Source organism: Lynx rufus, unplaced genomic scaffold (assembly GCF_022079265.1).
Source record: "Lynx rufus isolate CCGP_SWC_20201006 ecotype Redwood Valley unplaced genomic scaffold, mLynRuf1.p SCAF_3, whole genome shotgun sequence".
Classification (NCBI taxonomy): domain Eukaryota; kingdom Metazoa; phylum Chordata; class Mammalia; order Carnivora; family Felidae; genus Lynx; species Lynx rufus.
The window spans coordinates 188251025-188278541 of NW_025814845.1; the positions used below are offsets into that span (position 1 = coordinate 188251025).

Genomic DNA, 27517 nt, shown 5'->3' on the forward strand with positions numbered 1-27517 from the left:
AAACACTGTTGAACCCTGAAGGCAGAATAGCTAGAATCCTGCACGTGAGGTGGGAGTTTCCGTGGTTCAATCAGATCCCATTTTTATTTAAAGACGTCAGATCCAATGGGGCCCACATTTCTCTAGATGGGGATTTAAAGCAGGCATTGGGTTTCATATTGTTTACTCTGTTCTATTTGTCTCCCTGTGGGAAGAGGCACGTCCTGCAAATGTGTTTGGTGGTATTTTCACTGGATTCCTGGCATTATTTAGATCTCCAACAGAGGGTGGCGGTGGGGGGGGTTCCTCTGAACTCAGAAAGCTGGTGTTCCGTCAACAAAATGGAAGTGCTTAGCCAGAATAAAAAATAAACTCAGAGTCAAATATGCAGGGAACTTGCTTCCGGTTTGGATACTCTCTTGACCTATGGGAATTTTCATATAGTTCAACACAATTTGTAGAGAAGAATGAAGCTGGAATATTAAGCAAATTAAGACATCGGAGCAAATTAAGACAGCATCTTAGAGGCAGGGCGTCGTTCCTGCTACTTTACCAACCCTCGTACCTCAGTTTCCCGTCAGTAAAGAGAGCAGTTCTGTGTGGCACCCCAACCAAAGGATAATCCATCAAAAGGATGAAACGCAAAAGCCGTGTGAGGCTTCTCTATATAAATGAGTGAGGCAATAGCATCCCGGGATGGACCAAAGTTTGTTGTTTGATTTTCTTGCTGTTGATATAGAGGCTGATTCCGCACCGTTTCTCCTGGGCTTTTCACGCCGATATGGTCCAGGATTTACACTTCACTTGTTCTCAAACTTCTCTGTTCACTAGAATATTCTGAGAGTTTATTTTAAAGATTTTTTTTTAAATGTTAATTTACTTTTGGGCGCCTGGGTGGCTCAGTGGGTTAAGGGGCCGACTTTGGCTCAGGTCATCGTCTCGTGGTTCACGAGTTCCAGCCCCGTGTCGGGCTCTGTGCTGACAGCTCGGAGCCTGGAGCCTGCTTCGGATTCTGTGTCTCCCTCTCTCTCTGCCCCTCCCCTGCTCGTGCTCTGTCTCTCTCTGCCTCTCAAAAAAAAAATAAATGTTAAAAAAATTAAAAAAAAGAAAAAATATATGTCAAAAACACAGATGTGGTAGGAACACTTTGGAATTAAATCTTAGTTTAGGTAGGAAGAAGTTGTTATGGGATATTCTTAGAAAAACGTCAAATAATAATAATAATACCTAGTGTCCAGTGACTGCCTGTGGGGTGATGGGCATTGGGCTTTTACTACATTATTCCTAATTTTCACAACAGACCCAGACTGGGTAATATCATCACTTAAGGATGAGGAAAGGGAGGCTCAGAGGTGTTTAGGGTCACAGAGTAGGAAATGGTAGAACTTGGACTTAAAAGCCTTCTGCCAAGGGACACCTGGGTGGCTCAGTCGGTTAAGCATCCAACTTTGGCTCGGCTTGGGTTCTCGTGGTTCGTGGGTTCGAGCCCTGCGTCGGGCTCTGTGCTGGCAGTGAGGAACCTGCTTGGGCTTCTCTCTCCTTCTTTCTCTCACAAAATAAATAAACAAACAAACAAACAAAAAGCCTTCTGCCAACATCAGCAGCCTGCCTGGGAGGCTCCAAGGTCATGCAAGATTTTTCCAAGCCTTTGTAGCTTTTCCTGGCAGACCGCAGCATACCTAGAATTCAACATTACTAGTTTCCCCTGCCTTTGCACTGTGAGTTGGGAACATGTAAGTTCCCAATCTATTCTTTACCGACATTTATGTTCTCTTTTTGAAATTGTGCCTTAATCATCCAAGAATCCCTTCTTGTCAGTGAAGACGTCTCATCCGCCCTGAAGGCGCCCTCAGCGTTCCCCAGAGCCTGATGTCACTCGCCAAGGTCACGTTTCTGGTCCTGAAGGGCAGGGCTCTAAATGGATTTGAACTTTGACATCTCTCCCCGCACACCCCACCGTGTCTGGCAGATTCAGGCCAACGCATGCACATTCTGCTTCCGCCATGTTTCATTCTCTTTTTCTTCCTTTTTTTTTTTTTTAAGTTTATTTATTTTGAAGAGAGAAAGAGAGAGAGAGAGCACAAGCGGAGGAGGGGCAGAGAGGGGAGACCGAATCCCAAGCAGGTTCTGCTCCCCCAGCACAGAACCTGATGCGGGGTTCGAACTCACAAACCGTGAGATCACATGACCTGAGCCAGGCTCAAGAGTCGGCCACTTAACTGACTGAGCCACACAGGTGCCCCATTCTCCTTTCCTTCCATGCCGGTCCCTGGGTTACTTGCCCCTTGGTCGGCCTCCTCTGATCCTACTTCTTTCTCTGTTCTCAGGCTGCTCAAGTCTGCAGACAGCTTGGCGAGAACTCAGGTGATCTTGGTGGTACCCAGGGCTTGGGCGGTGACAGGGGTCTGATGCAACCTTCACTACAGGTCACGTGACTGTCCCTTTGATGCTTCATGTTCCTCTTTCTTAAATTGGCCGCAGTTATTAAGAAAAATCATTGTGGGGGCGCCTGGGTGGCTCAGTCGGTTAAGCGGCTGACTTCGGCTCAGGTCATGATCTCGCGGTCCGTGAGTTCGAGCCCCGCGTCAGGCTCTGTGCTGACCGCTCAGAGCCTGGAGCCTGTTTCAGATTCTGTGTCTCCCTCTCTCTCTGACCCTCCCCCGTTCATGCTCTGTCTCTGTCTCAAAAATAAATAAACGTTAAAAAAAATATTATATAAAAAAAGAAAAATCATTGTGAAAGACAACTATGATACAGCTGCTAAGTTCAAAACGGGGGCCGAATACTTGTCGGGATGAGCACTGGGTGTTGTAGGTGAGCCAATTTGACAATAAATTATATTAAAAACAAATAAATAAAATTACTGTAGGATACATATAAAAAATTAAAAAATAAGAAAACAAAACAGGGGCCAAATAATACCAACACTTAGAATCTTGCTTTACTTCTCCCCAATAAGGTGACGTAACCACAAAGGTGATCCTTCGGACTTGTTAGCAGAACAGACCCGTGAGGCTTAATCTCAAGTGCCCGAGGTTCTCAGGTTTCTGGAGCATTTGGGTAACCTAGCCGTTGCCCCCACCCCACGCCATCCCCCTGACGAGGGTTTCCCAAGGTCTCCGGGAAGGAAACAGAGTGAGCGCTTCTCGACGTTTGCTGTATTTCCATAGCTTTTGTCCCACCAGCTTGCAAGAGGGGGTCTCTTGGCGTTTGGGGCCGGGACGTTCTTGGTCGGGAAGGGCTGTGGGGCACACTGCAGGACCCTGCACCTTAAATGCTGATTTGTAACAACCAAAGGCAAGTAAGAAATGCTCCTATACGTTTTGAAACACCCCCTTGGGCGGTGGGCGGGGCGGGGGGGGGTGCACTGCCCCTGGTTAGTAACCCTGGAGAGTTGGCGGCCCAGGATAGCAAACCTTGCCCGGGGCTGGAGGTGAGGAAGCAAACCGCCCAACGTCCTCCAAATCCTCCAAAAGCCGGACTCGGGGCTTCTGGGAGACAGCCTCCAGCCAGTCCAGGGTCTCTCCCAGGACTATCGAGCGGTGGTGCCCAGGCTTCTAGCAAAACCCCCAGCCTACATAGGCCCTCCATAAATAGTTGCTAATTAAGTGCCGTGTCCTTGCTCATTATTATATGCACACCGAGACCAGAGAGTTCCCATCCTGTCTGTTGTGAAAAGCCCTGGGCGGACTTCATAGAATGCCATGCTACCGATAAGCCCTCAGGAAATATTAATTACTATTGATGAAAGTGGTGACTACTTTAATTTAGGTGCAAACAACCAAAAAGAGCTAAATACCCTTGGCTCTTTGCCTCTGTTGCGTTTGGAGAGGCTGATTAATACAGTCTTACACTTAATTACTTGTCCTTCCACTCTGGGACCTAGCGCTCGGGTGGATTCAGGTCACTGAGCCGTTGCGTGGGTGGGTAGAGGCCTTCTTGGGCTTTAGCCAGAGAGTCAGGCTATTGGCAGCAGAATTAGACTTTTAAGATACGGAAAACTTCATAAATATGCCAAAGTAGGAGTCAGGCACGGGGGCCAGGTCAAGCCAGGCCAAAAGATGGGGTACCCGAAGAGGCTGGGAGGCCCATGAGGGGAGGTCGTGCAGGAGACGCCGGAAGGTGGGAGTTACTTTGAGCAGGTTGGGGGCAGGGGGCTGGGGCAGGGTTGGAACCAGTGCGTTGTGTCCCTTCCCAGGCCCCCACACCCCAGAGCCCCAGTTTCACCTGAAAATGTGATCGCTATCTTGCTGAGTGCAGGCAAGATCAAATCTGTGAGCTGGGATCCAAATTTCCATCGTTCTTCATAAGTCAGACGAGAGGTTATTCCTCCTGGCCAAGGGGTACGTTGTACGAGTTTTATTTCCCAGGATGCTCCCTCCACTGCGTTGGGCATAACACCATGCTCGGCGATTCCTATCCAGAAGCATGAGAAAAAAGTCCAAGGCAGGACTAAAGCTTTATAGAGAATTAAACTCACCACTGCGAGTTTTAAAACAAAAAATAAACTCTGATAGTCATGAGTAGTCAGGGGTTTACCTACGCGAAGCTGCCTCTCTGCTGAATGTCTAGGTGACCCGGGTTCATTTGCAGATTTGCAGATTATACTCTCATTTTGTTCAACTTGTATACAAGAGACAGTAGCATTTGCAAACGGCTTAGATCTGCCTGGTCTGACTTTCCTCAAATATCCGGCAAGATTAAATCCGTTCTTTCCTGGATCTGGAGTGACGAGGACCCAGGACAGGATATCATGGGTAATGACTTTGCTAGAGGTCACTTTGGGCGGAAAGTTTCAAAGACAACCCCCACAGCCGCAAAAGACGACACTAGCATTCCGTGCGATGCCCTAGGCACGTGAACGTGTGAATGCGTGTAACATGTAAATTCTTAGGCAATGTCACGTCAAGGCAAGCTTGTCACCACAGAGTAGCATGAGGGTACCCACCCTCGATGACCGTCCCTCTTCTCTGACTCCTTAACTCAGGGGCTCCTCGGGGGTTCCCCCTTGGGAGTATTCTCTAAGGTGTGGGAAATAATAGGATTGCTCGCATATTCGTGGACAAAGGAAAAGTGCATCATGTTTTTAGTTCAGTTTGTGTTTTTTTACCTGGATCACAGGCTACTGTAGTCTTAGGTTTTTATAATCATTTCCTTCGAATTGGTTTTGAGTTTTGGCTCGGTGACTCAGCAGAGACCGTGGGAGCTTTTCATAAACTCTCCGTTCTGTTTTCTCATTTATAAAATGGGAGTGTTAGGGGCTCCGGGTGGCTCAGTCAGTCAAGTGTCTGACTTTGGCTTAGGTCATGATCTCACAGTCGGTGGGTTCGAGAGCCCCGGGTCGGGCTCTTGTGCCGACGGCTCAGAGGCTGGAGCCTGCTTGGGATTCTGTGTCTCCCTCTCTTGCTCTCTGCCCCTCCTCTGCTGGTACTCTCTCTGTCTCTCAAAAATAAATACACTTTTTAAAAAGTCTTAAGAAAAAAATAAAATGGGAGTGTTAATACCTACCTCCTCGTGTTGGGTGAGCATAAAGGATGATGTACAGAAAGCACCCAGCAAAGGTCCCCACGCATAGCGCAGGCTCACAAATGGCAGCGAGATGATCCTTTCTGTCCCAGCCACAGCTGCTGGCAGACGTGGGGCTGCTGTCACCCGGGCAAGTGTGAGGACACGTGGGAAGGAGACGCCGCTAGAACCCTGTGCTGACCACAGAAGTCCTTCTCAGAAGCTAATACTGAAGCTCTGGCATGTGGATGGGGACACTGCGGACAGAACACGGTTTCCACTGCGTCACAGACCACGGGAAGCTGCATAATGCCAAAGGAACAGGAGAAAAGCGGGGCCAGACGGAGCCCAGAGGAACAGCCCCATCAGGGACCGGTGTGGAAGAGCAAATGAAGAAGAAAGAGTGTTGACGATGACCTCCAGGAACCCACATAGTACAGTGCCCCGCGAGACTAGAACTTATGACTTGCCCTTCACCCCCTGGGTCGAATGCAGGGACTGTGTTTCCTCACAGCTGACCTCCTCGTGCTCCTCACCACGTCTGCACCTAATTGTAGGTGCTTCATAACGATTGATGACCGATTAACTGAACGAACGACACTTTTAGCCTCCTGAGAACCCACATTTGCCTTTTCCTAGCTTCTGAGAAAACGTGGGCATTTTGCAGGGCACCAGGTTCAAAGAACCTATTTTCCCGAGGTCCTGCCTCAGAAATCCTTTTAGAATTCACTGTGTAGCAGCAGAGTGGGTGTGGAGGACCCAAAGAGAAGGTCGGATGCAACAGAATGGTGTCGGCATGCCTTTCGTGGTAAAATTCCAGAATGGTTTTCCGTGGGATGCAATATCATCAGTAAACTTCCAGAATATTAAAAAAAAAAAAAAAAAAAGTCAGCAAAAAGCCAGCTTCTCTGCCCTCTTCGGCATTTGTCGCCTATTTTATCAGCGGACGTCCTCATTCAAGCCTTTCCTTTAGACTTTCTCTTTTAGTCCAGTTGCTGGAGGTACTGAGTCATTTTGAGCCGTGGTCTCGAGACCATGGCTCAGTGGTTCCATGTTTGCCAGCAAAGAGCCTTGATTCTTTCTTTCTTAGACTCATCAGAAATATGAACGAAACCACGGCATTATCTGCACGGCGAATCTGCTAGAATATAGGACCATTGCAACTGGTTATCTTTTAAGCGATTGCCCGAAGTTTAAACCCTTCTTTACGACAGTACGTTTATACCTTAAGGAATAACTGGACAGGCCGTTGGCAATTTTTTGGAAAATAGAAGTTCACAAGCATTTTGAGAGAGAGAGAGAGTACGCGTGCACACAAACAGGGGAGGGGCAGAGAGAGAATCCCGAGCAGGCTCTTCACTATCATTCCAGAGCCCCACGCGGGGCTCGATCCCACGAACCATGAGATCAGGACCCGAGCTGAAATCAAGAGTTGGACGCTCAACTGACTGAGCCACCCAAGGGCCCCAAAGCAATAGTTTTCTGCTGTCCTCCATAGACAGGCAGAACAGACCCAACAGAAGTGTATTTTTGGCAGCTAAGGAGCTTCCCAGGAAGGGATTCCGCCTGGGTCATTGCTGGAAAACTGGTGTGGTGACCCAACAGGGCTCCTTCTGCAAAAACTGGGGAGCTTATCCAAGGGGAGGAAATTGAGCACGAAGCTGTTCTGAACGCTGTGGGAGCAGCAGGGAACTCGTCCTCCCCTGCTCTTGGCCCACTTTACTTCACACACACATGTCTAGAGAAAGAGAAAACTACAAGCAGAGAAATGGAAAGATCTGCTTTAATGTACACTGTCAGATACTAGGGCTGAAGCAATAGAGCTTTGAGACGCCCTTCGGCACGGCTCACCATTCCATGGTTCGGGAACCACGAGAACTCAGGACGCCGGGGGGCATCACCTACAGGGACCCCTGGGGACCAGCAAGATGGGGTCCGGTATCTGGTGGCACGGTGGCAGCCGGCTGGCCAATTTCTTCCAGTATAAACTTTAATTGGCTAACCACTCTACGTTTGTTATTGGAAAAAGAGTAGAGCTCTTTCTGTCTTTAAACCCACAAAATATACTTAAACATATCAAAGTCCTCTGCAAACAGACAACTGGCCCGTGGTGCCTTCCCACAATCACCCCTGCTGTCCACCCTAATCCAGGTGCTTACTGAGGGCTCAGAACTCACAACTTACTTAAGGCTGTGTCCATTACTTTATCCCTGAAATATACTTTTAAAACCCTGGACGGGGGTGAGTAGGACAAGAAGGAGAAGTCCCAGCATCAAATGAGGAAGGGCACAGGGATAGGCAGGCAGAGAAGTAATTAGCATCTCTTAGGTGCGTCTTGTCTTTCTTCCTTTCTTTCTTTCCCTCCCTCCCTCCTTCTTTTCTTCCTTCTTTCTTTCTGGTTTCTTTTCTAACCAAATGTTCATAGAAGCGTTATTATTTAGTTTTTTTAGAAGGCAGTGTTGACTTATTTCTTAAAATCCTTTATTGAGGTATGATTGGCACAAAAAGCTCTCCACATTTAATGTACACAACTTGGTGAGTTTTGAGGTAAGTACACATCTGTGCAACCATCACCCCAATCTAGGCCATAAACATTGAGGCTCAGAGTTTAGCAAGTGGCAAAAGTCATACAGGTAGTAAGTATCAGCTCCAAAGCCCATGAAACTGAAGTTGTACAGGGTCACCGGCCAAGGTGCAGTCAGGAGGAAGAGGAAGGGTGGGAACAGGGTGGGGAGAGGAGGGGAGGGGGGGCGGTGGGGGGGCAGGGGAGTGCTAAGTGGTGAGAAGTCACAGGTCACCACGGAAATGGGAAAAGTCTGTGACTCCAAAGGCAGGTGCTTTGCTAGTGAGGAGGGAGAGAGGCAGAAAGAGAATTCCCATAGAGCCAAACGGTTTTGAGAGCAAGGAAGCCCAGAGAACATTTTCACTGGGCTGGTGTGAAAAGTGGGAATCAGGAGACTGGGTGGAGGGGTGGGGCGAGGCCAGAGTACCAGACGTGGGGAGTATGGGAGCTCTGGCTTTGGTTGTTTTGGAGAGACCAGCGGGGATAAGAAAGGCTGAGTCCCCAGCCACACTGGAAGGACAGGTGTGAATCATCTGTCCCCATACAAGCCTTGCCTCGAAGAATCATCTTGATCGAATGTTCCACTTTTATTCCTTCAAAAATTACCTCCTGAATGTTTAAAAGCCTGGAGTCTGCAGGCCAATAGCCATTTCTGTATTTGTTCTTAAAAGATGAGTTTGTAGAGTGTTTTAGTTTTTCTTTTCTATGGAGAAGATGCCTCTTTTTTTTCCCCCTTTACAAACTATCCAACACTGGAAACCAGCAAGTTGAGGACTATGCATTCCAGAAATTCCCTACAGGGTCCTAAGAACCTGGAGTGAGTGTTAAAAAGATCATTAAGCGCAAAGCATGTCTTCATTCCCCGGAGTTCCTGGTAATTTCTGTTTAAAGACCTAGACTCTAGCAGAGTTAATATTTACAGTGAGGTAATATATTATTTACACGGACCCCAGACACCAAAACATCTATAAATTCACACATAGTTAACCTCCTTCTGCTCCTTCCTTTCTTTACTTATTAAGTCAATTCAAGACCTAGCCTATTATCAGATATAAGGTTCTTTCAATAATTTCACCCACAAGCCCTTTAAAATGAAAATTAAAGAAGAAACGAAGGACTGGTCAAATTCTCATTTAACGCGAGGAACCTTGACGGATTTCAGAAGGAGTGGTTCTCGGTAAGGTAAATGATAAAAACGTGAGCGACAAATAAATTATTACCATTTTGTCCTTTGGCGTTGCATACAAATTGCAGAGGAGGAAATGGACTTTAAGGGATGACTCTTCCTCCAGAATATAACAGCTTTTCCTGAGGATTCTCAGGGATAAAGGAGCGTGTATAAGAACAAAGCTAATCTCAAAGGCAAATTGTAGTGCTGACTAACATGGGCATTCGTTAACTTGCATGGACAAATCACGTATTGCACAAGAACTCGTTTTCTATTCACAGCTTTTGAATTTCTTTTTTAATTTATGCACAAAGAATTCTTCAGCAAGGGCTTTCCACCAAGTCATACAATTCTGCACCTGCTGTTTCTTCCTCTGCACCTTCTGCAGCGGCTTAGTGAGTTCAAGTCAGGCTGCCTGAGTGTCTGGGTGTTCGGGTGTCTCAAGATTTCCCCATTGGCTTAATCCAGCTAAGGCTACATGACCTGCGTACCTCTCAGGGACAGGAACAGAGGGAATCTCCTGACTTAATTACACAGCAATGAGCAACTACAAGTAGATGGTAATTGGGAAGGCCTGTTGGGAGCAGGGTGGTACACCGATTTAAAAGCTAGAGGAATCCACACAAGAAGTTGTACGCAAACGTTTATAGCATCGCCACTCAGGAGAGCCAAAAATGCTAACTCAAATGTCCATCCACTGATGAATGGATAAATGAAATGTGGTATGTCCATACAAGGAAATATCGTTCAGCAATAAAAATAGATGAAGAACTGATACATGTTACAACATAGATCAATACAAATCACCAATATCAAGAACGAAAGGGGTCATCAGTACAGATCCCACTAACGTTACAGGAATAATAGGGAATATTATGAACAACTTTATGCCAACACATTACTAACAATTTAAATGAAGTTGGACAAACTCTCTGGATAACTTATAAAAACTGATACAGGATTGGGTGCCTGGGTGGCTCAGTTGGTTGAGCATCCAACTCTTGGTTTCAGCTCAGGTCATGATCCCAGGGTCATGGGATCGAGCCCCATGTCAGGCTCTATGTGTGGAGCCTACTTGAGATTTTCTCCCTCTCTCTCTGCCCTTCTCCCCAACTTGTGCTCTCTTTCTCTAAAATTAAAAAAAAAAAACACTGATACAGGATGAATCAGGAAATTTGAATAGCCCTATATCTAGTAAAGAAATTTAAATTATCATCCAAAACCTCAGGAAGAAAATTCTTGGCACATATTGTTTCACTAGTGAATTCATCAAATAGTTAAGGAAAAAATATTTCTTGAAAATAGAGTAGAGGGAAACACTTCTAACTCATTTTCTGAGACCAGCATAGCCCTAATACCAAAGCTTGACCAAACATTACAAAAAGAGAAAAGACAGAAAAGAAAATTAGAGGCCAATATCTGTCTTGATTATAGACACAAGAATCCTCAACAAAATATTAGCTAATTAAATGTGGCAATACATAAAAATGATAAATATCATGGCCAAATACATTTTACCCTAGTAGTGCAAAGTTGGTCTAACATTCAAAAATCAATCTGTGTAATGTTTCGTCTTTATGGAATAGAAGAGAGACACCGCATAATTATTTCAATAGATGCAGAAAACTTACTTGGAAAAAAAATCAATACTCATTTGTGGTAAAACAAAGACATGAAAAAACTATCAGCCAAATAGGAAAGAAGGGAATTCTCTCAACCTGATAAAGAGCATCAACACAAACCCCGGAGCAAACATCATACTTAATGGTGAAGTATTCAGTGTTTTGGAGCAAACATCGTACTTAACGGTGAAGTATTCAGTGTTTTCCTGCCCAGATCAGGAAGAAAAGATGTCCGGTCTCTCCATGTCTATTCTACTCAAGGTCTTAGCTCTTGCAATAAGGCAAGAAAAAGAAATAAAAGGCATAAAGATCAGAAAGAACTGAAATCCCATTCTGTCCCCTTTCTCTCTGCCTCTCCTCTGCTTGTGCTGTCTTTCTCTCAAATATACAAATTTAAAAAAAATTAAAAAAAAATGGACTTTGAGTAAGGCAGATTGTTCTCCATAATGTGGGTGGATCGTATCCAATCAACTGAAGGCCTGAAGAGAACAAAAGGCTGACCTCCCCTGAGCAAGAGGGAATTCTGTAGCAGACGGCTGTTCAGACGTCATCTGCAATATGGTATCTTCTTAGATCTATGGCAGACTGACTTTGGACTTTTCCCTGTAACATCAGTTCATCCCTGGGTCTCCAGCCTGCTTGTTCACCCTGCAGATTTTGGACTTGCTGACTTCCATAATCTCATTAGCCAATTCCTTACAATAAATCTCTCTCGGTACATGTGTAGGTGTATGTGTGTGTATAAGTCTATGTGTCTGTGTGTGTATACATGCTATTGGGTCTGCTTCTCTGGAGATTCTGAGAAATATAGTTTCTGTTTCTCTTCTGAAACTTTCCATCTTTTCATTCATTGTGAACATATTCTCCTTTGCTGTGTTTGCCTCAAAGTCTGTCTACTAGCTCTTCAGGGCAAAAAAACTGCAGATTTTCTGTTGGAATTTTAGTAGGGTAATCAACCATCCTGGTTTGCCCAGAACTGAAGGTTTTCCTGGAACACAGGACTTCCAGGGCTGAGGCTGGGACATGTCTGGAAAAACCGGGTTGGTTGGTCACCCTAAGTTTTAGACACTCTGTAGGTTGCAGACTGTGGTTGAAGACATGGAAACAAAGAACTCACCTAGTGCCCTTTTTTCTTCCAGAAGCTATTTTTGGTCACTTTCCAGTGCCTTCAAGTATTGGGGTTTTCGTGGTTGTTGTTTCTTTGTATTTTGTCCAGAATTTATAGCTTTCAGCTATCATCTGTGGGAGAGGTGGTCCACTAGAAGGTTCTTTAGTCATTACCAGAAGCAAATGTCCCCTCAGTCTCTCTTACCTGACGTGTTGCCAACCTTATTCTATCTCTTTTTGTCTGCCAGGCCGGGCCCCCCCATTCTCCACAGGCATTCCGTCCTCTTGCTCTCCTGAGCTACCTTCCAAGTCTCCAATCTTATGAATGTGCCTTTCCCGAATGCTCCCTGAAATCCCCACCCCAAGAGGCAGGCTCGGGGTGGATTATTGATCGACTCCGGTCAACATCAGGAAGCAATTAGTGCCCACAATGCTTGGGCTCTGTTGCATTCATGATCTCACCCGACCCTTATCGCAGCTCTGCAAACAAGGCATTTTCCTCTCCCTTCTATAGATAAGACACCAAAGAGTCAATGAAGGTATTATCCAAGATCACGAATCTGGCAAGTAGAAAAAACATAAAACGAACCTCCTTGTCTAACTCAGTGCTCTGGCCCCTTCTTATCACTCATGGGTGTTAGGGCAGTATAAATAGATTCTTCTGAATTGGCACCCTGAATCTTATCTCCGTGGACACTAACTGGCTTCTCTAATTGGCACCAGTATTTCTGGCACCAATTCCTCATTTCACACATGGCGTCTCTCTTGTCTCAGACCAAAGGCTGCGGCTGTTCAGTGCCCTGGTCCTGCTGGGTGGTGGGTCAGTGATCATCCCAGGTAGGGATGGAGATCTAGGAAACAAATACTTCAACAAAAATTCCCAGCGCCCACCATGCATGAAATTGTGCTGGGCCTTCTCTAAACTAATTATACTAATAGCAACAACAATCACCACCACCACCTTATGTACATGAAGGGAAGGGAAGGTTTTTCTGGGAAGAAGTTTACCGTGTTTACGTTCACGTTCCTGTGAACGTCTCTCTTGTGAAATGTCGTGCTGGTTAATTCTACTGTTACTTTCTTCTCTGTGGCAGGTTGAGTTCCTTCCTCTGACTTCCTTCAGAGGAACCTTGAGATTTTGCCCCCAGGAAATGAATAAATGTGGAACAGGTCCATTGGGAAGAGTACTGCTGCTGAGACAGAGCTCCATGGGAGGCACCAGGTGCTAACTCTGATCTCCACATTCCGGTTAAGATCATGTTCACCTGGTCAAGATCCCCGCCCCCCCCCCAACATTTTATTATAAACATTTTCAAACAGAAAAGTGGAAAGGATTTCATAATAAACACACATATCCCCACCGCCCTGGCTCTATCATTAACATTGTACTATATTTTTTTGATGACCTATCTCTCCATCTATACATTCTTCTTTATTTTGCAACTCGTCTTAACTTTTACGTAATTAAAAGTAAATTAAAGACATCAGTGGCCTGTAAGTTTTTAAGCGTAAGTTTTATTTCTCCTTGGGTCACACAGCCTGTAATTTTTTTTTTTTTTTTTGAGAGTAAGGTTTTTTTTTTTAATGTTTATTTTTGAAAGAGAGAGAGAGAGAGGGCATAATCGGGGAGGGACAGAGAGAGAGGGAGATGGAGAATCCCAAGAAGGCTCCACAATGTCAGCACTGAACCAGATGCAGGGCTCAGACTCACGAACCGAACCGTGAGATCGTGACCTGAGCCGAGATGAAGAGTTGGACGCTAAGCCACCTGAGCTACCCAGGTGCCCCGAACCTATAAAATCTTTATGTTTGTTTAACCTCTGCCTCTCTGTCCCAAAGGGCTTGTTTCATTCATAGAGGGACCCCTCTGGGGTCTTCCCTTTTTGGTCCTCATCAGTGTTTCTGCACTGTGCACCTGTGTGGATGCCCATCACTCCCTGAGCATGCCCAGGGCTGGGGGTGGGGGAAACGTGGATGGTCAGGAGGACCTCGTCCCTCCCAGGAGGCCACCTGCTTTACTGGCAAGAGGAGGCAGCCGAGGATTAGGTTACAATACCAAGCAATGCCCATTGCCCATGTATACACATGATACTGTGACTTAAAATAAGAAACATAGATTTGGTCTTTGTTCCTGCTTTTGGCACAGAACCCTTGAAACCTTTGGAATTTCCTACCTGACGAGAGGGACAGAAGTGTCTTTTGCTGTGTTAATGAGGCCACTTCTGGAGCCCATCTAAAGATTGGAGCGGGTGGCCAGGAGAACCAACAATGTGACTGGACGGTTGGAACTGTTAGCCCCAGCCCCTTGACCTCACAGGAAGTCAGGCAGCTGGAGGTTGAATCAGTCACCAATGGCCAATGATTTGATCAGTCACGCCTATGTGATAAAGCCTCCATAAACCCCTAAAAGGACAGGGTTCGGAGAGCTTCTAGGTTGGTGAACACGTGGAGATTTGGGGAGAATGGTATGCTCAGAGAGAAAAATGGGATTGAGTCCCTGAGATACAACCTTTTATAATATAGAAGGCTTTTCCTGAATTATATCCTTTGATAATAAACCGGACATCTAGGAAGTAAAATGTTTCTCTGAATTCCGTGAGCTGCTTTAGCAAATTCATTGACCCTAAGGAGGGAGTCACTGGACCCTCCAATCTGTAGACCGTTGGTCAGACGCACAGGTTGAGAGAAGACTTCAGTTGCTTCCGTCTTGATCTCCGACTTCCTAAGTGATTAAGTTCCTTTGCAGTTGATCTCTTATCGTAGGCAAAAGGCACTGTGGGCAAAGCATCCCCTGATGGGAACTGAATCCCCTCCCTCGAGCAGTAGGGACTGCCCTGAGCCCGCAAGACCCCGCGGTCAACCTGACCCCAAGACAGTGATCAACCTGACTTCACTGCCCACCTACAGTACCCATTGATCTTTGCCCCCCATTTTCCTTATATAAACCTGGAAGTCTTCTCAGCACTTGGGAGACAGTCTTTAAGGTATTAGTTTGCAGTCTTCCCCATGTTGGCCTCGCTGAAATTAATTCCTTTTTTGTTCCACCACCACTTGGCTCTCTGCCTTTGGGTTTTGTCAGTGATGAGTGGCCGATCTCGGTCTGTTGGAACACCCACCCACGCCCACTGCTCTTCTGTGCCCCGGCTATGAGGTGGCAAACTGGACTTGTGCTTGGCATCTAAAGGTGGGTGAGGCAGTCTTGTAGGACTGAGCCCTTCCCCTGTGGGATCTGAAGCTACCTCCGGGTAAATAGTGTTAGAATTGAGTTGAATTCAAAGACACCAGCTGCTGTCCGAGAATTGAGTTGATAATGTGGAAACACCACCCCACGTCTGATACACATTGGAATAATCGGCGGCCAGGATCTTAGCTGGTGTCAGAACCCTCAACACACCATGCACATCCCCCCCACCCCCACTCCCACAAACACACTCACACACATGCACACGTGATTACAGCCAGCAGCCCCACCAGCACCTACATAAGTCGGGGAGCCATCAGTTGGCCACAGTGATGCAATTTTCAGATTTCAAATTTCAGCCCCAGCGTGTTTTCTGATATTGGTGGTGGTTTCCCTCCCGTCACTGGGGGTAGGAGGGACACCAGCAGAGGTATTTTATTCTTGAAGACGCTCTTCTGTGTCTTGCACCAAAAACATTCATCAAGACCAAAATCAGAACGAAAAATGGAAATGCACCACGAAATAGCTGTCTTTTGGGTGTGGCTAGCTGATTTTTATTTTGTATGAATTCTGTTTAATCTTCCTCATCGTCTTGGAGTCACTGCTAACAGAAGAGCAGTGGAGGGGCGCCTGGGTGGCGCAGTCGGTTAAGCGCCCGACTTCAGCCAGGTCACGATCTTGCGGTCCGTGAGTTCGAGCCCCGCGTCAGGCTCTGGGCTGATGGCTCAGAGCCTGGAGCCTGTTTCCGATTCTGTGTCTCTCTCTCTCTCTGCCCCTCCCCCGTTCATGCTCTGTCTCTCTCTGTCCCAAAAAATAAATAAACGTTGAAAAAAAAAAAAAAAAAGAAGAGCAGGGGAAAGCCTCCATATGCCCATTGCACCGTTTCCCTCGTTTGCTCTGACTATATTTTTCTTCCCAATTCTTCTCCGTAGGCTTCTTAGCTCTCTCCTCAGGGGCCACAGTTCCGTCATTTTTATCCATCTTATTTCTGAAATGTTCACCACTCGAGCGTCTCACATTTCTTAAAATCCCCAAAGCATTCGTAACCGACAGGCTTTCCCTTCTCCTGCTCAGCCTTCCCAAGGAGCCAGGAGTCTCTCCCCGCACATCCTGCTTAGAGTTGAGGGTGGTAGGCCCTCAGTGGATTGCTTAGTTGTCTTCCTACTGGACCAACCCATTTACCCAGACAATCTTACCTTTCAGTTCTCACAAATCTAAGCATAAGGTAAATATCCCTTAAGTCTGCAATAGCATCTAACCAACAGGTCATTTTATTCTGTTCCTGACACATTTTGATGGCGTCGTGGGTTAACGGATCTTCTCGTTGAATTATTGAGCATAAGCCTTAAATAAAAACATCAAAGCATCCTTTATCTTATCCTTTCCCAGCCACAGGACAGGCCAACCTCGCAGCTCACCTCCTTATCAGAGCACTAACGCCCTGTGATTTATTCCCAGTGCACGCCCATCAAGAGCTGCTCTCTGCCAGCGGGGCTCGGCGCTCTCCCGCCCCCCTGCACTGACACGGCCACCGTGTGGAATAAGGAGTCCTTTCTCTAGGCTTGAACAGAAGGCTACTGGTTTTTCGACAACTGACTTCCGTTCTTTCACAGTATCCTGATTCTGCTGACAGAATACTACGTTGGGCAAATGCTTCGTTCTACGCGCTAACAAAGAAGATAAATATTTTCTTTTTCTTTTCTTTTTTAACTTTATTAATTTGCTTAGAAAGAGAGAGAGAGAGCGCGGGGGAGAGGCAGAGGAGAGAGAGGGGAGAGGATCCCAAACAGGCTCAGCACTGTCAGCACAGAGCCGGATGCGGGGCTCGATCTCACGAACAGTGAGATCGCGACCTGAGCCGAAATCAAGAGTCAGATGCTTAACCGACGGAGCCACCCAGGGGCCCCTTTATTCATTTTTAAAGTACTCTCTACACCCAACGTGGGGCTTGAACTCACGACCCCGAGATCTAGAGTGGCACACTCTTCTGAGCCAGCCAGGCACCCCCCAAAAGGTAAATATTTTCTAACTCCACAATTATCTTCCATGGTATCTAAAAGCACAGAACTTTATTCTACTCCCAACACCTTGAGACGGTTTTGTGGGTTAACAGACCTTCTTACTGAACTACTGAGTCATTGAACTTGAGACGGCAGAGGCGGCCTCTGTTCGCAGGTGGAAGAGAGACGGGAAGTTCGGCATCTGTCTGGTGAGGTGTGTGGCTGGGCAGAGCACCCATCTGGAGAATTCCGCATTCAGTCCTATTTCTCCCTGGTTACATTCTGGGCTGGTTAAGAGGGTTGGAGCAGCCTGGGGACCGGAGTGACCTGGGCTTCTACAGCGGGACTGACTTTTGAAATCAACGCATGCTTGGGGCGCCTGGGTGGCGCAGTCGGTTAAGCGTCCGACTTCAACCAGGTCACGATCTCGCGGTCTGTGAGTTCGAGCCCCGCGTCGGGCTCTGGGCTGATGGCTCAGAGCCTGGAGCCTGCTTCCGATTCTGTGTCTCCCTCTCTCTCTGCCCCTCCCCCGTTCATGCTCTGTCTCTCTCTGTCCCAAAAATAAATAAACGTTGAAATCAACGCATGCTTAAGGATCTCTAATATCCGGGTCTGGTCCTGAAAGGTTGTGCGCGAATTCGATTTTGGTCGTTGTGTAATTTTCTCGCTTACCGACACCATAAGGTTTCGGATGCTTTACCTTGGCACCTAATTATCTTTAACGGGTAGTTATTTCCAACGTTTCGTTCTGTTTTTCTGCTCATAGGCCTCTGATAAGCAGCTATTACCCTCTTAGTGAATGCTCACAAGTGCCTCGGAAGCTGCACTTGCGAGAAGACAGGGCCGTTCTAAGGCCTGAGTTTATTCCTTTTACACAAAATTTCTCATGTGGGAGGTTTTCCAGGCACAGCACACCTGTGCTGGGCCGGCTCGGCGTATCTGCCGGCGCTAAAGGCACCGGGAAGGTTCTGGTTATCTGTTCCGCCGCAACCAACCGCCCCCCAAAACGTAGCGGCTCGAGACAACGATGTATTTTTCCGTCTCGTGGTTCGGCGACTTAGCTGGGTCCGGCTACGTGATTTGACCTCTCATGCACTTGCCATCAGGTGTGGGCTGGCCTGGCACTTCCCGAGCCTCCAAGAAGGCTTCTTTAGCTGCCCGGGCTAGGGTGCGCCCAGGCTAGGGTGGCTGCAACAGCCGGAGGCCGCCTGGGGCCTCCTCGCAGCACAGCCATCTCGGAGCGGGACAACTTTCTGGCAGCGGCTTCCCCGAGAGATGCCACGCGCCACGAGGCCGGCAGACAATGCAAGTCTACTTCCGACGCAGCCCCGGAACCCCCTGAGGAGGGTGGGACCGGACTCAAGGGGACGGGGCTACGCAAAGGCACACGGACACGAGGGGGTGGAGTTCAGGGGAGATCCACCTGTGGGGTTCAGCTACTACCACTGACTATGTGCCTATTGCTATGTGTCCGATGTATCCTCGTGTTTGTAAAACGGCTGCCATTCGCGGAGCCATCGCGCTCTGTCTCCTACGGGAGACGGAATTGCGCAAAAGCACGTAACACATTTCCTGCTCTCGCGGAGCTTGCGTTCTAGGCGGGGAGTAATGCAATGCAATAAACGAGAATATACATCATCTGTGAGATCGCGATAAAAGCTGCGGAGAGAAAAAATGAAGCAAGGGAAGAGGATTAGGACACGTGGGCCTGGCAGCGGTTGTAAACTGGCTGGTCAGAGAAGGCTTCCCTGATGAAGGGACGTTGGAGGGGAGATCTGAAGAACCGGAGGGAGTGAGATGTGGCCTTGGGGGGAAGAGCCTTACGGTAAGGGGCCCATGTGGCTGGGGCTCAGTCACCGGGATGGGACAGGTGTCGGGACACGGTGCCCCAGTGGTGGGAGACTGGGGGCTGGGCGGGTCTCCTAAGGCCTTGCACTTGGCTTTTACCGAGCGTCAACGGGAAGCCCTTGGAACGTCAAACGGGAGCCATTTGAGAGAGGAGTGGCTCTCTCCGCAGAAAGGGAACCAGGCAGCAGCCACTGCAGTCCTCCAGGCTGGGGTGGATGGTGGCTTAGGACCTGGGTGGTGGCCGCAGAAGTGATAGACACTGAGATGACATATTGCGGATCTATTTTGAAGGCAGGAACCAACAGGATTTGATTACAGATTGGATTCGGAGACCGGTTCCAGAGAAAACCACTCTGAGAAGTGTTGCCATAAATGAGAGGGAGTGGGGAATTGATGTGAGGTTCTGAGGGACACGTTGACTGTCTCATTTTTTTTTTTTTGATATGAATAATATTTGGGACCGGCTCAGTCCGTGGAGCGTGCGACTCTTGATCTCGGGGTTGTGAGTTCGAGCTCCACACTGGGTGTACAGATTACTTAAAAAAGAATATTTTAAAGATGTGAATAATGTTTGTATGCTGCTGGGAACGGTCCATTAGAAAGGGAAGAGCTGGTGATGCAGGAGAGAGAGGGGCTAATCGCGGGCAGCAGGTCCTTGAGTGAGACGTGCTGATGTAGGGTGCAGATGAGGGGTCCCTGAGGTGGGTGCCCGGACGGCTCACGCAGAAAGACCAAGCTTATGGTAGGTCGGAGGATGTAGGGTGGGCGGGACTTCTCTCCTGATTGTCTCCGCCAGCTCCACAGAAGGGGTTTTGGGGGGTCTGGAAGAGTGACTATTTGCAAAACGGCCATCAAGCTGCAGGAGGAGTGAACCCAGGCGCAGGAGGCAGGGCCTCTGGGAAACCCTTGGGCTCTAAAAAGTGGGAGCAGCAGCACGGCCGTGTTTCTCCAGGGTTTTCAGCTTCATGGACGCGGGAGTGCTGCGGGAGGGCTGGACATGAGCAGGTGGGAGGTTGGCGGGTGATTTCGAGGAAGGGAAGGGAAGCGAAAGGGCGGGGGGAACGTGCAGGGCAGAGCCCCCGCCAGGGACCTGGGCTCTCGGCCGGCTGAGGAGGAAAGGGGGGTCGACCTGAATGAGTAGGGGCTACAGAGGTGAGGGATGCTGGAGCCGTGAAATAAAGCCTCGGGGCTACCGAGGAGGTTCCCTACCCGGGTTCGCGGGTATATATACGAGGTTATATACCCAGGTTCCTGCAGGCTTTTCTAAATTGTCTAAAAATACCTTCTGGGCCTCATGGGAAAACCAAATCACATACGCCAAATAACAGACCCTCAAAACCAATGAATAGAACTACAAAACTTTTAGGGTTTCCCTGTGTCAGCTCACCACTAACTGCCCAGCCCACAGAGTCAGCAAGGAAGGCCTTTGAAAACTGCTGGCTTTGACCCAGGCCCCGGGGGGGCCATCTCATGAGAGCCACACCCCTCCCCCTCCCCCAGACTGCCCCCCCCCTTCCCAGGACCCCCCCCTCCCATAGCTGCGTTTCCCCTCCCCCACTCCCCCCGGGCCAGACCCCTTCTCCCTGGGCCGCACCCCCCACCCCCTCTCCTGCTCAAAGTAAAAGTAGGACCTAGGACCCTAGGCCGGGCAGCAGACAAGGGCTCCTGGGGCGAAGCCAAGCGCCCCCCTGGCCCCACCCCGGGCCTGGATGTTGGGAGAAGCTGAGATGAGGCCGGGAGGGCTGCTCCACCCAACACCCACCGGGATTGCGGAATCGGATTCGGATTCGGATTCAGGGCCGGGCCTCCCACAGTCTCCGCGTGTGGAGTGTGGAACGCTTTCCCTGCCAACGCCCGGCCACCCTCCCCAGCCCCCATTCGGGCTTCAGGTTTCAGCCTAGAAGACTTGCTCAAACCTGCGACCAGGTTGGGGGCCACGGCACCGGTCACGGTCACGGGGGATTCCTCTCGCTTGAGCACAGCTGCTCACTGTCCTGTGGTCTGATGTTCACCGGTCACTTCTCGGAAGCGACAACAGGGCCGAGACAGGTGAGCCTGTGTCTCTGTTCGCAGCTCTATCCCCAGCGCCCAAACCCTTTGCAGCACAGGGGGACCCGATACAAATGGGCTGCATGAATGATGAGTCTTCTCCTCCCCCTTTCCTCCTTTTTCCCAGACGGGGAATTGCATCTCTGTGAGCAACTCTCTCGCTCAAGGTTGCAAGGCCGGAAGTCCCAGCCTTGACCCAGAGCCTCTTGCTTCCTGTTTCTCCCCTTTTCTGCTCTCTGGTCCCCCGGGGTGAGGATTCCAGCTCCGAACCCTCAAACATCAGTGAGCGAACTTATAAGGGGGTGGTTTATTGTCCTTTTTGCCCCGCTATAAACCGAGTTTCAGTTCCAAACGGCACCTGGCCTCCGCATCTGAGATGTACTCTGACCTTCAGTGACAGAGAGCAGAGAACGTGGACGTTTACTCTGGACGTGATCCGGGGCAAAGCGACGGCGAAGACGGGTGTTACACGTCGTCAGGGGCTGGCTCTCTGGCCGGCTGTTGTCAGCTTGCTGGTGGTGTAACACGATTAGTACCGTCCACGTGCCCAGAGGGGTTAACAGCGGGGCGCGTGTTTTTAAAGCCTGAAAATAAAAGTCAGTAACCAACTAATGTGGGTTGTCAAGCTATAGTAACTTGCACGGGGTTGGATCTCCTTCGGAATCCCCACGATGTGTTCCCGACACTGGCACACGGGGGAGCCGTGGGTTGATGCCTTCCCCCCCGCCCCCCCCAGCTCCCAGGGAGGCCTGAATGGGCCTGGATGGCAATGTGCGGGCTGCCCGTTATAAACCACTTGCCCAGGGGGCAGCTTTATATTTGCATCCATTTGCTTCAGGCTGGGGCGTTCTGTGTGGTTCCTGGGCAGACAAAGACGGGGATCTTACCTGTCAGAGTGACAGCACAAATACCCCAGTCATCCGTGAAAAATCCATGTGCAAACACACAAGGAAAATACAGTAATACAGGAACTATGTTGCAATTGACTTAAAAAACCCGAGACAACGCCTTCCAACGTCGCTCAGGGTTCCAGGTAGCAGGTCTGCTGGGAACGGCCTCTGTGTTTTCTCTCGGGGCCCTATGGCTAAGGGGTTCTTGCCTTGTGAGAACGGCGCTGTGCCATAGTTAGGTCAAAGGATGGTGTTCTGCTCCCGCTGAAGTGTAAACGTTGAAGAGCTAAGGTAAAAACAAGAGTCGGAGGTTCGCACTGTCAGAGGATGATTCCCTTGCGGGGCAGCCCCTGGAGTCAGGGTCAGGCTTTCCTTTCGGCGTGGTTTCTTGAAGGCACCTCGAGAGCTCCAGCCACTTCTTCTTCTTTTTTTTTTTTTCTTGAGAGAGAGAAAGGGCACAAATGAGCGAGGGGCAGAGAGAGAATCCCACAAGAGGCAGAGAGAGAGAGAGAGAGAGTGGTGGAACTCACGCGGAGTTTGAGCTCACCCGATGTGGGGCTTGAACTCACCCGAGGCGAAGTCAGATGCTTAATGACTGAGTCGCCCGGGCACCCAGGGTCTGGCCCCTTCTCAACTTATCACTGAGCTAGCGGTTAGGGAGGAGGAAAAGGGATACCGAAAGAGGAGGAAGAAAAGAAGAAAACGTGGAACAATAACCTTGTATGGAGAAAGATGAAACCCGCCCCCCCACCCCGTAGTCACGTGGCTTTGATTCCTCTGCTAATCCAGGGGGCAAGCCTCTCCAGCTCCCAAAAGAAAAACCCAGGCTGAGTACACAGGAGTTTCCTTTCTTGGTGTCTCTTAATACGAAGGAGACAAGCTGGCACTTTTGAAAGGCCACTGACAAAGGAAAACAAAAAGGGAACAGCCACAGACAATATCAGCAGTATAGAAAATGGGATTCCCGATGCCCAGGAGCTCCCGGGGGGCTCGGTCAGTTGAGCATCCGACTCTTGGTTTTGGCTCAGGTCATGATCTCATGCTGTCTCTCTAAAGACAAATAAACTTTAAAAAATTTTTAAAAAATCATATCTCCTCAAGACTATTTCTGATCCTACCGTGATGGTGCAACTCGACAGGCACGAGGGCCCTCTTGTCATCACTGCCGTCTTAGTGTTCGTCAGCCAAGAATAACCGAAACGTGTCATCGCTTATGATCGTCACATAATGACATACACGCATTTCCCCCCTCAGCCCTGGAGGCCTCGCACAAATGAGGAGCTTAATAGCTATTAGTTGAGTGAATAAATGAACGACGTTTTATTTCTCGGATTGGTTTACAGAACAGAAATGATTGACATGCTTGGGGCCCAGAAAATGGTTCAATAAGCCTGTTGTGGGATCTACCAATGTCCGTGGGCTCTTCTAGGCTGGATCGTTACTTCAGTCCTTTGCCTTGCTCGTTCCCTCCTTCCATCCACCCAAAGCCTTCTGCAGGGATGCGTTTTGTGCAGCAAGTGTAGGGGACGAGTACGCATCAGTGAGAAACCTTCCTCTGAGCTCTCCTAAGCAGTGATGGGTATTTTTCAGGGAAAGTAGGGGCTGAGGGCAGCCCCCGCGGGGATGGAAAGAAACACAAGTTTGGCACACCAGGGAGCATCGTGAGCTCAGGGAAGTTCGGGCGAAGGACAATACAAGGGACCGACTTCAATTGTGAACAATTTGCCGGAGGTACGAAATGTAAGCATCCCTTTGGGAAATGAGGCAATTAGTGTTTCGAAACCATACGCACACGAAGGTAGAATTGCTAAGTGTCTTCTTACAAATGGATCAGACAAAAGAGAAGTAACCCGGAAACCTGGCAGTTCCGAATGAATTGCTGTGAACACAACAATGAGAAGCACTTTGGGTTGGCAAAGATTAAAAAGGATGTGGGTTCACAAGGTCACCAATGCAAGTAAGGGCACAGGTGCTTGCAAACTATTTATTTTTTATTTATTTATTTTTTTGAGAGAGGGTGCAAGTGAGTGAGGGGCACAGAGAGAGAGAGAGAGAGAGAATGAGAGAGGGAGAGAGAGAGAGAAACGGGGCTCAGCTGAGATGGGGCCCAAGCTCACACACCATGAGATCGTGACCCTGAGCCAAAGCCAGAAGTTCAACCAATTGAGCCACGCAGGTGTCCACTTGCAAGCTTTTTAAAGCGCATGCCCTTTGAACCAGAATATTCTGTACTTTCCTCGTGAAGACCCTCATCACACTTTATTTGCATTCCTTATTTAATACCTCAATTCTCTACCAGACTAACAGCCCTGTAGGAGGGACTGTGTCTATCTCGATTATTGCTCTATCCTAGTGTCAAGAGAGATTGTTAGGAGACACTCGCTACGCGTTTTAATGAATTAGTGAATACCTCCCGTTTCTAAGACGTAGCCCCAAAATGTTGGTAAATGGTCACTTATCTCTCCGTGGCTTCTAATGCGTCTACAGAGGAGAGATTGGCTAAATAAATTAAAGGCATCTATTCAATAGAATACTATGCAACCATTAAAATGATGGTCCAATACATAAATAAGAATATTTAAAAAAATAGAGATAGAGGGGAGAAACAGCGTTCCATACTTACGGACACGGGAAGGTGCTCACAGTACAGAGCCATGGACACACAAAGCCAAGTACACAACTGCACACCATCTATTGTGGAGTTTTTGTAAAGTAGAAAGCTGTGGGGGCAGGAAACCAGGTATTTTTATTTTCCTCTCCACGTTTCTGTATCGGCTGACTTAAAAAAGTTTTCTTTAAAAAATTCTTTTCATCGTGTGGAAAGCCAATAAAACCACTCCCGTTTTGAAAACAATGTAATTGTTGGTTCCCGTTTGGCCTTTCTCCATACCCCAGGCAATTATAGGCTGGTCTCAAGAAAGGAGGAAAAATGGCCTCAATTAGAGAACACCAGAAACTAGCACCTCATTAATTGAGGGAATTAAAAAGAAGGAATTGTGTCTGCTACAGGCTCTCCCCTTTGCAGCAAACAAAAGGACCCTGAAAAGCAATTTAAAAAAGCCAAAGAAATAAAAATGCATCACGGGCCGCAAGTTGACTCGGCGCCCGATTAAGACTCAGAACAGCAAATCGGGAGATGATGAATCACAGGGTTTTTTTTTCCCCCTTTGGATCCATACACATAATAATGCATAATTGCAACCCAGTGTCACCTGCCTGGAGGCCCTGAAGTCCCCCAGCCCCTCCGCAGCTGCTTTTTTTTTTTAAACATCCGAACACTCACTCGCGAGCCCATGCCATACTGGGGCTAGAGGACGTTGTTGGCCTCACAACAGGGTGAATGATGACTCCCCCTGATTTGGGGGTAGGGATACAAGTTTATTGTCTCGCTGTCATCTCTCGCTACAAATCCCTGCTTTTACTGAATCTGGGTGACCTGTCCATATTCTCACTTCCCAGGGCGGCTCCCTCCTCCCTGCACTGCTTTGTCCTCGCAAACAGACCCCCCCCCCCGGTTTCCCACTGCCCAAAGCACCAAGATCTGAGGACCACGTGGGGCTCAGAGAGACCCCCACCACCCCGCTCAGAATAGGTACTGACTTGCAATTAATGAGCCCACATCACCCAGCCCTTCATCCCTCTGCACTCCTGCTGCGGGGTCCTTCTCCCTGGCTGTCCCTCATCTCCTCGTGTCCGTGCCTTGTCTTGCGTCCTCAGGCTGCCTCTTCTCTTCTAGACCCTTCTCTTCCATATCTGTTCTTCTCTCCATCTTCCAAGCCCACAAAGCACTCTTCTTCTAGAACAGCCAGAGGACCCTGCCTACATCCCCCATACTTTAATGTTCTTTTTTTTTTTTTTTTTTTTAACGTTTATTTATTTTTGACACCGAGAGAGACAGAGCATGAACGGGGGAGGGGCAGGGAGAGGGGGAGACACAGAATCGGAAACAGGCTCCAGGTTCTGAGCCATCAGCCCAGAGCCTGATGCGGGGCTCGAACTCACAGACCGCGAGATCGTGACCTGAGCTGAAGTCGGACGCTCAACCGACTGAGCCACCCAGGCGCCCCTCTTTAATGTTCTTTTAATATTTATTTATTTTGGGGAAAGTGCAAGTGGGAGAGGGGCAGAGGACCCGACGCGGGCTCTGGGCTGACGAGCTGACAGCAGTGAACCCCATGTGGGGCTTGAACTCATGAACCATGAGATCCTGACTTGAGCAGAAGTCAGAAGCTCAACCAACTGAGCCATCTAGGTGCCCCACATCCCCCTTACTTTATTAAGGAGAACAATCTAATTCCCTCTTACTCTCTGCCCTCCCCTGCCAATCTCAACCCAAATAAACTCCACTGAGGGCTTTATGTCTTCTGACCAAAAAGCCCCCATATGTGTTCTTTTTTTTTTTAAGTTTTATTTTTATTTTTGACAGAGAGAGAGAGAGTGAGCAGGGGAGGGGCAGAGAGAGGGGGAGACACAGAATCCGAGGCAGGCTCCAGGCTCTGAGCGGTCAGCACAGAGCCCGATGCGGGGCTCGAACCCACGAACCGTGAGATTCAAGACCTGGGCCCAAGGAGGACGCTTAACCGGCTGAGCCACCCAGGCGCCCCAACCCCACATGTGTTCTTAAGCACGTATGCCGTCTACATTGAGTAGTGCTTTTCCCCCCTACCATGTGAAAGATCTATGTTAATTAAAAATTTTAAATAGTAATTTCCTCTTCTCTTTGAAATATCGATAGGGATCAGATGTCAGAGGTGCTTAGCTACGTAGATATTGGCTACATTTCTGTATACACAGGTTTATCCCTGTCCACACGTAATGGGTTTTTTTTTTAAGTAAATAAAAACTGGAGTTTTCTTTAAGAATCTGTTCCCGTTTCTGTTGTACGAGCTTTAGAGGTGGGGAAGCAAAACAGGAACATATGGAAAAGGTATTTGGGGGTTTGGCACGGACATTTTGTAAGAAATCTCGAAGCAGCCGTGTCTCCGAGAGTCTTTGCAAAGTGGTCTAGAATCAAGGAAAACAAGAGTTTCCATTTTGATGGAGGTCTTGGCAGCTGTCCATGGCCTTCAGAGAGGTTTCAGCCTCTTGTTCCTTGAAGATGGTCCCTTGGACGTTCCCCCCTCAGCTGGGCTTCCTCTCTCTGACCTTCAGGCAGAGGGCACCCCCAGGTCGAGCAGAAAGATAGTGTTCTTTGAAGTGGCCCCGGATGGATAGTTATAATTCCTCCTCAGCGTAATCCAAGCTATGAATAATTTAGAGTTGCATTGCAACCCTTACTGGCCATTGACTGTTCCACAAATCTCTGCCTTTTCCCCTCTTTCTGTCTTGGATGGCCCTGAAAACATATAATATAGCATCCAGCATTGAGTGTGTGCCTAAGCGTTCAAGAAACACGACTGAAATTACCCAAGAACATGCATGTGCATTGACTGCGGGCAGCATAAAGATTGTCTCGAAGTCATGTCTGGGAAGCATGATGAACTTATTGTGGGTATCCGCGTTCTGGAGGGACATTTATAGCAACAGCGAAAAGGCCAGATAATGGCCCCATTTAGAACAGCCATTTAGTACCATAAATACATTTCCTCAAATAAATCTGCTGATT

At 48.4% G+C, this 27517-nt stretch overlaps 1 long non-coding RNA gene across 3 annotated transcripts; it reads right to left on the reverse strand.

Annotated features, from left to right (window-relative positions):
- Window positions 1-21314: 21314 nt before the first annotated feature.
- On the reverse strand, window positions 21315-22554 carry LOC124520288 (uncharacterized). 3 transcript variants are annotated; one of them, XR_006964298.1, is made up of 3 exons: window positions 22482-22554; window positions 21910-22350; window positions 21315-21606 (listed from the first exon to the last, which is right to left on the reverse strand). It is a non-coding gene; the product is annotated as an uncharacterized LOC124520288 (long non-coding RNA). The 3 variants fall into 3 exon arrangements; XR_006964297.1 differs by having other exon boundaries at window positions 22460-22508; XR_006964299.1 differs by having other exon boundaries at window positions 22443-22482.
- Window positions 22555-27517: the final 4963 nt, after the last annotated feature.